This window comes from Arachis ipaensis, chromosome B06 (genome assembly GCF_000816755.2).
Source record: "Arachis ipaensis cultivar K30076 chromosome B06, Araip1.1, whole genome shotgun sequence".
NCBI classification, from domain to species: domain Eukaryota; kingdom Viridiplantae; phylum Streptophyta; class Magnoliopsida; order Fabales; family Fabaceae; genus Arachis; species Arachis ipaensis.
Genome location: NC_029790.2, coordinates 123,013,499 through 123,025,570, shown reverse-complemented (window position 1 = coordinate 123,025,570; position 12,072 = coordinate 123,013,499). Strand labels below are relative to the sequence as shown.

Below are 12,072 nucleotides of genomic sequence, written 5' to 3'. Positions count from 1 at the left end.
AGTGCAGTGCAAAAGTTTAATTAGATACAAAACTATAAAAACAAAACTAAAAAGAAAAACTTATGAAAAAAAGAAAAAAATAGAAATTTATATAATTATATGATTATTTAACTATGATCAGATAAAAAACTAGTGATTTAATGGTGAAACTAATGACCAATTATATAATTTCGCTCTTTCTTTTTTGCTTTTTCCTTTACTTATAGGTAGAGAGAAGTTATTATATACATTATATAACTATAAACACTATAGAAAAATCACTCAAAATCATCGGATTTTACATAATATTCGACTGAAATAATTATTAAGTTGGTATGTGCTTTGAGTCTCGTAGTCTTAAAAGGATTTAAAGACATAATATCTAAGATTTTAGGTTAGTGTATGATCAAATTTAAATCAACATTTAATTTGGAACACTTAAAAAAATATCTATTTGTACACTTATTCAAATAGTAATAAAAACTCTCAAATTTTATTAATGAAAGGTACGAGACTCCACATTTGAGAGTTTGAGACTAGAAAAAATAGGAATCATACTTCAGAGAGTGAGAAAATGATTTTATTGCCAAAGAATCAATTACATGAGTGTATATAGTTGGATTTGGTTTACTTGTTGTACTAGTCACAATACTAACTATTATTAGTTACAACTGATATCTATTCTTATTAACAACAATTAGTTTTTAACTAATTCTCTTTCATCCTCCCTCAAACTCAGGCTGCTAAAACTTTTTAATCTGCGTTTGTCTCTAAATTCCAAAAACTTATTCGAAGAAATAGCTTTGGACCTTTGGTCATAATATCTACAACTTGCAAATCACCTGGAATATGTTCCACTCAAAGAGTCCCCTTGGCAACATGGTCTCTAAGAAAATAGAGATCCATTTCAAAGTATTTTGAATGAGAATGCTGAACTGGATTGGCTGCCAGGAGTATTGCTTCTTGATTGTCTTAGTGAATCACTAGTACTAGTAGACTTATGTTGATTTCAAGCAAAAGCTTCTTGATTGTCAATAGTTCAGTGGCAAGGCTAAAAACTCCTTTGTATTTAGCTTCGGTGCTAGAGCGAAAGATCGAAGTTTACTTTTTTGATGACCAAGAAATGAGACTCGGACCCATATAGATACAGAAACCTGCCGTGAATTCTTTGTCTTCCATATTAGATACACAGTCCGAGTCGGTATACCCTAAAATGATAAAATCTGAGGCCTTTTGGAGATGTAGTCCTAAGGTACTAGTGCTCTATAAATACCGTAGAATGCGTTTGACAGCTCTCCAATAAACTTCAGTTAGCGCTTGCATAAATTGACACACTTTAATTTGTTAATTGCAAATGCCAATTCAGACTGAGTAATAGTGATATATTACAGACTGCGAACGATGAATCTATAGAGGCTAGGATTCTCAAAAGATGCACCATTGGTGGAGGTTAATCTAAGATTTAATGTCATAGGTGTTGGTAATGTCTTACAATCTTCTCAACCAGCTTTCTTTATCACATCAAGAATATACTTAGATTGTGTGAGTAAGAGAGCATCAAGGTTTGGCCTCCCTTCAATCCATAAGAAATAATGAAGATCCCCTAAATCTTTGAGTGAAAAGCAAGCATTTAAGCTTTTAACCAAGTCTGAAATTGTAGCAGCTGAGCTATCCGTTACGATAATGTCATCCACATAGACAAGCAAGAAAATTGTGGAGTTACCTTTGGTTCTGTGAAAAAAGAGAAACATCTGATTTGGTAGCTGTAAAACCAAGGCTGATAAGAGAGCTAGTGAGCTTAGTGAACCATGCTCTGGGTGCTTGCTTCAACCCATACAGGGATCAAGTTAGTTTGCACACCATTTTATCATTTCCAGCTTTATATCCAAATCAAGTTAGTTTTCACACCATTTTATCATTTCCAGCTTCATATCCAAATAGCTGCTTCATGTAAACTTCTTTCTGCAACTCCCCATTCAAAAATACATTATTAACATCAATTTGCTTGATTAGCCAACCCTTTGACAAGGCGAAAGTCAACAAAATTCTAATTGTTATTAGATGAATCATAGGACTGAATGTCTCTTTGAAGTCAAAATCAGGCCTTTGGTGACAGCCAAGAGCAACGAGCCTTGCTTTGTACTTGTTAATAAAGCCATCCGGGTGATCTTTCATTTTAAACACCCACTTATTTCTGATTGCTCGACGGTTTGGAGGAAGCTCAACAATGTTCCAAGTGTTATTTCTCATCAATGCTGCATATTCTTCATTCATGACTTATTTCCAATGAGGAATGATCAGTGCTTCCTTTGGTAACTTTGGTTTAAGAGGTTATATGATGCAAGTGAAGGTGTTGGGTTTGCTGTTCCCAATCTTTGACCTTGGTCGCATTGGGTGTGTGTTGGTTGTGGGATGAAAAATTAAAGGAAAAGAGGTAGTAATTGGATCAGGGTTGATTGTGGATGAATCTAATGTTGGAGTTTCATGGGTTTGTGGCTGGTCTACAATGGTTGTTGCTGGTTTGGATAGTAGTGTAGGTGTAGGTGGATGGAGTTATGTAGTTGGTGTAAGAATTGGGGGTAAGGGCTGTATTAATAGAATTGAAGGCACTGAATGATGTTGTATTGGAACTGCCGGAGTGAAGCCATAACTCTTGTCTTTGAAGGAAAATACTCTTTCTTTAAACACAACATTTCTCGTGATGATGATCTTGCCTGACTTGGTGAGGCACTTGAATCCCTTATAATGTGGGGATGGTCCTAGGTAAACATAGGCCTCTGATCGGAATTCTAACTTGTCTTTGTTGTACGGCCTCGTGTGAGGGAAGCATAGGCAACCGAATACCTTAAGCATTGATTAAGATAGAGCTTTTCCAAACAGTCTCTGGGATGGTGAGTCAAAATTCAGAACTGAAGTGGGGAGTAAATTAATAAGCTGAGCAGCTGTCACAAATGCCTCTCCCCAAAATTTCTTGGGAAGACCAGCTTCAGCCAAAAGTGTCAACCCTATTGTGGTAATATGCTTATGTTTGCGCTCTGATGTGTTGTTCTGTAAGAACTCGGTTTTCGGTAAACAGATTTTCTGGCCATTTTAAAATTTATTTCGCAAAATTATAAACCACAGCCTAATAAGAAATAGTGAGGCTGGCCCAATAGTAAAAAAAAAACAAAATTAAAGAAAAAATAATAAATTAAATAGAAAAAGAACATTAATAAGGTCAAAATTGATTTTATGAGGGTAATTAATCCCTCTAAGTCAAGTTTGACTAGTAAATAATAAATATTAGTTTACCATTAGTTTATTTTCCTCACTAGAGACTTTTTGAGCCGGAAATTCACTTTTAGTGACGGTTTTGCGTGCGCCAAGAAAAATTCTTGTAACCAAAAACTTCGAAACCAGTGGCAAAAATAATTTCTACCTTAGTAATTGTGTCCCATGATTAATATTAGCCATCTATTCATGATTTATTTCTTTAAAAATAAATCTTAGCCATTAACTATTTTACCACACGGTAAAATTTACTCCAAACCGAATTTCTGACTAGTATTCCGCAAACGACTCTTAGAGGTCCAAAAAAATCTTCTTACTTGCCACCCAAGTAACTTGTCTCTCCTTCTCAGCCTCTGAACTGAGACTATCTCAGCCTTTCATCCCTCTCTGTTATATTTTTAACCTTGAGTAACTAACTGTGGTTAACTGTGGATAAGCTCGACACGCAAGTGCAGACCAAGCTTCCTCGTTTTCACGCCCCTTATTCATTGAAGCCCAGCCCTTGACTACGAAAATTTCAGCCACTTTTATCATCATAAATTTAGCAAGACTTTGATTTTTTATTTAAGGAAGCATTGACCACAAAATTCACAAAATACTTTACACATTTTTAGACTCTTTTGACCGAATTCTTGAGAGAGAAAGAGAGAAAATTCTTGCACCTATTATCTGCGCCCCAGCCCATATTTCAACTCTCATTCCATTTTTCTTAATGTGTTCTTTAAGGACTCAAACCATACAAGCACAAACTCTTGCCCGTTTTCCCTAATCCTTGCGTTTATATCAAAATTTCAGCTAGGTAAACTCTTGTTCTTTCTCCTTTTCTTTTCTTTTTTAAAAATGGTAGCCATGATGAATTCTTACTCTCCTCCATGTACAGAGAACTCCTCTAAAAGCACTCATGGAGCACACCTAAGGAGTTAGAGAGATTCGAGCTCAAAGTGATTAAATTTCGACGTTTTTGCGACACTTTCGGCCAAAATAAAATTGCACCATCACCAGCTGTGCTTCTGCCACTGTGTGCATATTTTCTAGTATGTGAAAGGTTTAATAACTGAATTACATAAGAGATGCAAATTGGCGAGATCTTCTTTAAATTTCTAGCCTTGGGACTAGCGAGCAGTAGTAGCATTACCGAAGGGTTAGAGCGACTTTTTTTACTTCCACATAGCACTTCCGTATTTCTTCAGCTGCCAAGGATCACCACCAGTAGTTATAATAGTAGCAGTGGTGGTAGTAGTCTTTGCCATCACTTTGTATAGACTTTTAGAGGGTTAGGTGCTTTTGTAAATACCTATATAAAGAAGTTAGAACGGGTCCCAGACTAGAGTGACTCTTGTGAGTCGAGGCCTATTAGTATAAATATGGAGTCTGTAAATATTTTCATGAATAAGAAACGACGTAACACGATGTGAATTATGATGTACTAAATGAGCCTTCGGGCATATATGTATGATATTACTATATTTTCTGTATTTTCTATGCTTCATGTATATATTATCTATTTATCTAATACCTATTTCGTTATATCTATATATCTGACACGCGATCTCGACTAGTGCTATAGGCTCATATGTATATATTTAATATAAGGTCTAGAGTCTTTAAGAAAAGCCCTGAAGTAGCGCCTGGTGGCTAGCATCAGTCATGACATGTTGGAAGTTGGGTCGTTACAAATTGTATCAAAGCAGGTCGTCCTTGGTAGAGCCTGGGGATGGACTGACCATGCTTCACCACATGCTCTGCTTGTGTATTTTCATGCTACTAGGGTACCTCTAATGATACATTTTGCATGATGGTCTGAGAGCATTCATTTAGGAAATGTTAGCACTTAAATTAGATATGTTAAGACAGATCACCTTAACGTTGATCGTTTGGTGTTAACAGGACCTCAATGTCTGCAAACAAGTGTAGCCCCCGTCAATTAAGTCCAAGTTTCGAGTTGGCATTTGACTCGGTCGCCTTGTTAGAATCTATGAATGCAATGGCTGCAGTTGTGCGCGATTCCGTCGCTGCAACAACAGAGCGGGTGGAAAGAATGGAACGGCAGCAAGGGAACAGTAATGGGAATGGCCATGAAAATGGAAACGGACTGGAAAATACCGTACCCGGGGGGATGGGCTAATGACTTTACAGCAGAGAACGGTAATGGGAACGGCCATGAAAATGGAAATGTATTGGAAAATAGCGTACCCGAGGGGGATAGGCCAATGACTTTGGCATCTTTTCTTAAAGTTAATCCTCCCAATTTCTTTGGAACCACCAACCTGACTGGGACAGATGATTGGTTTCCTACCATAGAACAGGCTCTGTAGGTGTAACATGTCCCTGAAGGAGAATAATGGAATTTGCCACTTACATGCTGAAAGGGGATGCACAACATTGATGGCAGGGAGTAAGCCAGTTGTTGGGACAAGGAGGCATTGAGATCACTTGGGCTGACTCCGCACTGAGTTCTACAAGAAGTATTTCCCTCCGTCCACTAGCACTGCCAAGGAGTTGGAATTGCTTCATTTGAGACAGGAAAGCATGATGGTGGCTGAGTACTCCTAGATATTCGAGGACGTGTGCCTATTTTCGAAATTGTGCCATGGAAATCTTGCAGAATATGAGGAGTGAAAATGTATTAAGTATGAGAGAGATCTCAGGGAGGAGCTATTAGCCTTAGTGGGTCAAATGGAGATAAGGAACTTTGCTGAATTAGTCAATAAGAGTCAACTGGTAGAGGAATGTTCAAAGAAGTTGGCAGTTGCAGGAGCAAATCATCGAGAGGCTGCACAACAAAGTTTCGATCGGAGACTAGCCCCTCGGGATAGAGATTTCAAATCTAAATGGTAGCAACAGCACTGGAACCGAGCTGGAGGCGACCTTCCCATTCGTTTCAATAGTAGTAATAATAATCATGACCTAGGATGGGTACAGGGAGAACAACCTCAGCAAATTCAGGATGGCCTCATATGCCCAAAGTGTGGGAAAAGTCATGGCGGTAGGCCTTGCTAGTTTGGTACAAATATATGTTACTACTGCAATAAGGAGTGACATCTAGTAAGGGACTGCCGCAAGAGGATTACAGATAGGGCCTCTAGACCCCATCAACAGGGCAGAATTTTACCGTGACTAATAACAAGTGCCACTAGACCCAGGCACTTCTCTTGAGGTGAATGTTACGCTAATTAAGAACCTTAAACATAACATAAGACATGGATGTTCGTATAATTCCTTGTGCATAGCTGAAATTTTTAGGGCAAAATTTTCTTTAAGAAGGGTAGAATGTAAGAACCCGGTTTTCGGTAAACATATTTTTTGGCTATTTTAAAATTTATTTCACGAAATTCTAAACTACAACCCAATAAGAAATAGTGAGGCTGGCCCAATGGTAAAAAAACAAAATTAAAGAAAAAATAAAAAAATTAAATATAAAAAGAACACTAATAAGGTCAAAATTGAATTTATGAGGGTAATTAATCCCCCCTAAGTCAAATTTGACTAGTAAATAATAAATATTAGTTTACCATTAGTTTATTTTTCTCACTAGAGACTTTTTGAGCCGAAAATTCACTTTTTAGTGACGGTTTTACGTGCGCCGAGAAAAACTCTTGTAACCGAAAACTTCAAAACCAGTGGCAAAAATAATTTCTACCTTGGTAATTGTGTCCCAAGATTAATATGAGCCATCCATTTATGATTTATTTCTTTAAGAATAAATCTTAGCCATTAATTATTTTACCACACGGTAAAATTTACTCCAAACCGAATTTCTAACTAGTATTCCGCAAACGACTCCTAGAGGTCCAAAATCTTCTTACTTTCCACCCAAGTAACTTGTCTCTCCTTCTTAGCCTCTGGACCGAGACTATCTCAGTCTTTCATCCCTCTCTGCTGTGTTTTTAACCTCGAGTAACTAACTACGGTTAACTGTGGATAAGCTCGACACACAAGTGCTGACCAAGCTTCCCCGTTTTCACGCCCCTTATTCATTGAAGCCCAGTCCTTGATCACAAAAATTTCAGCCACTTTTACCATCATAAATTCAGCAAGATTTTGATTTTTTTTTTAAAGAAGTATTGACCACAAAATTCACAAAATACTTTACACATTTTTACACTCTTTTGACTGAATTCTTGAGAGAGAAATAGAGAAAATTCTTTCACCTATTCTCTACGCCCCAGCCTATATTTCAACTCTTCTTCCATTTTTCTTTATGTGTTCTTCAAGAACTCAAATCATACAAGCACAAACTCTTGCCCGTTTTCGCTAATCCTTGCGTTTATATCGAAATTTCGGCTAGGTAAACTCTTGTTTTTTTCTCCTTTTCTTTTCTTTTTTAAAAATAGTAGCCATGATGAATTCTTCTCCTCCATGTATAGAGAACTTCTCTCGAAGTACTCATGGAGCACGCCTAAGGAGTTAGAGAGATTCGAGCTCAAAGTGATTAATTTCGACATTTTTGCGATACTTTCGGCCAAAACGAAACTGCACCATCACCAGCTATGCTTCTGCCATTGTGTGCATGTTTTCTAGTGTGTAAAAGGTTTAATAACTGAATTACATAAGAGATGCAAAATGGTGAGATCTTCTTTGATTTTCCAGCCTTGGGACTAGCGAGCAGCAGTAGCATTACCGGAGGGTCAGAGCGACTTCTTTTACTTCCACACAGCACTTTCATGTTTTTTCAGCTGCCAAGAATCACCAGCAATAGTTATAATAGTAGCAGTAGTGGTAGTAGTCTTTTCCCTCACTTTGTATAGACTTTTAAAGGGCTAGGTGCTTTTGTAAATACCTATATAAACAAGTTAGAACGGGACCTAGACTAGAGTGACTCTTGTGAGTCGAGGCCTATTAGTATAAATATGGAGTTTGTAAATATTTTCATGAATAAGCAACGACGTAACACGATGTGAATTCTGATGTACTAAATGAGCCTTCGAGCATATATGTATGATATTACTATGTTCTCTGTATTTTCTATGCTTCATGTATATATTATCTATTTATCTAATACCTATTTCACTATATCTATATATCTGACACGCGATCTCGACTAGTGCTACAGGCTCATATGTATGTATTTAATATAAGGTCTAGAGTCTTTAAGAAAAGCCGTGAAGTAGCGCTTGGTGGCTAGCATTAGTCATGACATGTTGGAAGTTGGGTTGTTACACGTTTTGCTGATGAATATACGGGCAAGAAAACTTGTGCTGAATGCCTTTACAACTCAAATATTTTGTTAAAGCAACATATTCTTGTGCATTGTCTGATTGAATTGCTTTAATTTTAACACCTAATTGGATCTCAACAATTTTCTTAAAATGCATAAAAATAGTGTGCACTTGTGATTTGTGATGCAATAACTAAATCTAGGTAAATCTAGTGTAAGCATCAATGAAATGTAAGTAGTAGCGAGCATCATTTATTGTTGGTACAGGGGCTAGGTCCCAAATATCAGTGTATACAAGCTCTAATGAACTAGTGAACTTGGTTATTGAATCAGGGAATGGAAGCTGTTTTGATTTACCTAAACAACAAGAACTGCAAATAGAATTTGGGTGTTTGAAAGAAATGTTACAGGATTTCAAGATTTTAGATAAAATATTTATGGAAGGATGCTCTATCTCAAGTGCCAAAGCTTGAATGTAGCATTATCCTGAACAATAGTGATATGTGCAGTGGGTGAGATTCGATTTTTATTAGAACCAAAATAGTAAAGTACACGATTAACTAATCCTCGGAGAAGAGTCTCCTTAAAATCCTAGCATTTTACATAAAAGCCATCATCATGAAATTCTATCCATACTCTATTGTCAGTCACAAATTTATATACACTAATAAATTCTTTGTCAAATCAGGCACATGCATCAGTTTATGTAGTTTAAAAGTATGCGAAGAAGAAAATGGTTTGAACAAAGAGTTATCAATATTAGAGATTACCAGAGCATTACCATTTCCAACTTGCACTTGTTCATTTCCTCTATAAGGTGTATATTCTGGCAATTGAGATGCCTCTGGCATCATATGATGCATAGCATTGTAACATTTACAGTTTCATCTAATTGTACACCTATTGAAATCAATGCATCCATAGTTTTCTTTATATCTAACAAGTAATCAGCTATAGATTCCTCTTTCTTTATGCAATTCAGCTTGTTTCTTAATTGATTTTCTTTAGCTCTAGTTTGTGAAGCAAGGAATGTCTCTGACCTTTTCCACACTTGACACACAAAAGTACAACCAATCATTCTTGAAGTGATCGATGCACTCATCGAAGCTAGGAGCCAAGACTTGAGCAACACATCCTGCCATTTTCAGATCTTGTATTCTACAGAGGGGTTTCTATTTCTTCGATCTTCTTCAGAGTTGAACATGATTGGTATATTGACTCCAAAAATGTGATCTATCAGCTCGTAACCTTCAATCGTCGATTTCGCCTGGTCTTTCCATGGCAGATAGTTGTTGTCATCAAGCTTGAGTCTGATCGAGGTGGAGAATGCGTGAACCACTGCTGAATTTTATGGATTCGCCATTTTCAGAACCCTAAAGCTCTCATGCCCTAAAAGGTATCAGACTCCATACTTGAGAGCTTGAGACTAGAAAGAATAGAGATCAGAATTTAGAGAGTGAGATAATGATTTTATTGCCAGAGTTAATTACATAAGTGTATATATATAGTTGGATCTCGTTTGCCTGTTATACCAATCATAACACTAACTACTATTCGTTACAACTGACATCCGTCCTTACTAACAACAATTAATTTCTAACTAATTTCCTTTCAATTAAGGGCTAGACATAGGCTTTTTGAGTTGATCTAATATACTTGTATGTATAAATCTTCTAGATCTTGCCTCTCTTAACTTTCAAATTTTCATCTAGGCTTTATTTAGAAGTTATTTTAAAATGGTTCTCAAGATTTTTCTATAACTTATAAGTGTTTTTACAATTGATAAGAGTTCTACTAAAATATCATAAATTGTTTTATATAATTTGTTAACCTCACAAATAGTTTTAAAATATCTTTACCAAAATTTTTTGAACATTTTCTCACATATTTCATTTTCTATTAAATTCTTAAATTTAATAAACTTTTAAAGTTGATTTATTTGGAAAAGAGTCAGCACAATTTTATTCTCTCTCCATCTATTTTTCTTTCTCTTCACTTCACCATCAGTTTTTTTTAGTTAAAGAATCAATTCTTATAGTTGAAAAGTATTTATTTTTAATAAATTAGTTCAACAATCAATTTTTTTAAAACAATCCATTATTTTCCTTTTTTTTGGCATTCTCCGTATTTTTTATTAAAATGTTTAGATTAGTGCTTTTTAAAACCTTTGTTTATGAATCAATTTTACATGTTATAAAAACCCATATTTTCAAAAAATTTTAATGCATGTATGAAAGAGATATTTAGGGCTTGTTTGGGTGAGCTTTTAAGAAAAGATCTTTTTTCGAGTTATTTTTTTTTAAAAGATCTTATATAGAAGTAAAAGTAATTTTATGTTTGGATATCTCATGTAAAAAGGTCTTTTTATCTATCAATTATGTTTGGGTATAATAATATAAAAGTACTTTTTTTGTTTATTTATTACATGAAAAACATCTTTTTTTTTTAAGGAAAAAAGATCTTTTAAAAAAAGATGTAAATTACAGCTTCTCAAAAAAGATCTTTTTTTTATTTTACTAGTACTTTTACTTTTACTATTAAAAATTTGTCAAACACATTAAAAAATAAAAAAAAAAATTTCATTGAAAAAAAATATTTTTTTTAACAAAATAATGGCGCCCAAACATGCACTTAACTTATGATTCTTAAAAAGAATTGTTTGAGTCCTATATGCTAAGCACTTCATAACTTGAATTTGGCTTTTTTGTTTTGTTTTTTTTTTTTGTTATTTTTGTTGTTGCATGATACTTAAACTCTAATATTTATCAAAATACACATAGACACATGCATGTATGTGCACGCAGGCCACAACACACATATAAAAAGAAAGGAGAGAAGAAAAAGACATAATGAATTAGAGACATAGAAAAAAGAGGAGAAAAACAATTAAAAGCAAAAGAAGAAGGAAAAAGGACAAAAAAAAAATAAAAGAAGACGTTGAAGAAGAATTAGGAGTGAAACAAATAAAAAAAGATGAAAATATATAGAATGAGAATAGATTCTCTTAATTTTTTCTTTTAGTTAAGTATGTCAAGTGTAATTTTTATTATTCAACACTTTTTATATATATATATTTTTTAATTTCACTTAATGAATGTACGATGAGAAATTATATTTTACAACTTCACTTGAAAAAAGTTTTTTGAAAAGAGTCATTTGCTATGCAAAATACTCAAAACTGAGGAAATATATGTAAGAAATGAAAAAAAAATAGATCTGTTTGATTGGACATATATAACTACAAAAGATAAAAGACATATTTTATGTTTACATAAAATATTAAATAGTATTAATGGTTGGATTTGAAAATTAATAATAGATATTATTTCTAACTCATTTTAAGAATACATGTTAAGAATAAGGTTTAACACGTTAATACGTGATGGTATTTAGGTGTGTCCAAACGTGTTTGAAAATTTTATTTTTTATTTTTTATTAAGATACGGTTGAATACAGAAAACACACATACATGTCAAACAAATATCGATGAATGTCGTGTCCAAAAATGTCACAAACACCGACAAATAAAAAAATGCCCATATTTCATAGATTTTATCATAAACTTCCAAGCAACGTTCAATTAAAAAATATATATTTTTTACTATTTTTATCCATTTGAAGCAAGCTTTTAAAATGACTAAAAATTTCCAAAGAAAGGTTAAACT

The 12,072-nt window shown here is 34.5% G+C and overlaps 2 long non-coding RNA genes across 2 annotated transcripts; one reads left to right on the top strand and one right to left on the bottom strand.

Moving 5' to 3' along the window:
- Nucleotides 867–1,817, bottom strand: LOC110264155. The gene is made up of 2 exons (XR_002349888.1): nt 1,703–1,817; nt 867–1,627 (listed from the first exon to the last, which is right to left on the bottom strand). It is a non-coding gene; the product is annotated as an uncharacterized LOC110264155 (long non-coding RNA).
- Nucleotides 1,755–1,956, top strand: LOC110264156. Its single transcript, XR_002349889.1, has 2 exons — nt 1,755–1,825; nt 1,875–1,956. It is a non-coding gene; the product is annotated as an uncharacterized LOC110264156 (long non-coding RNA).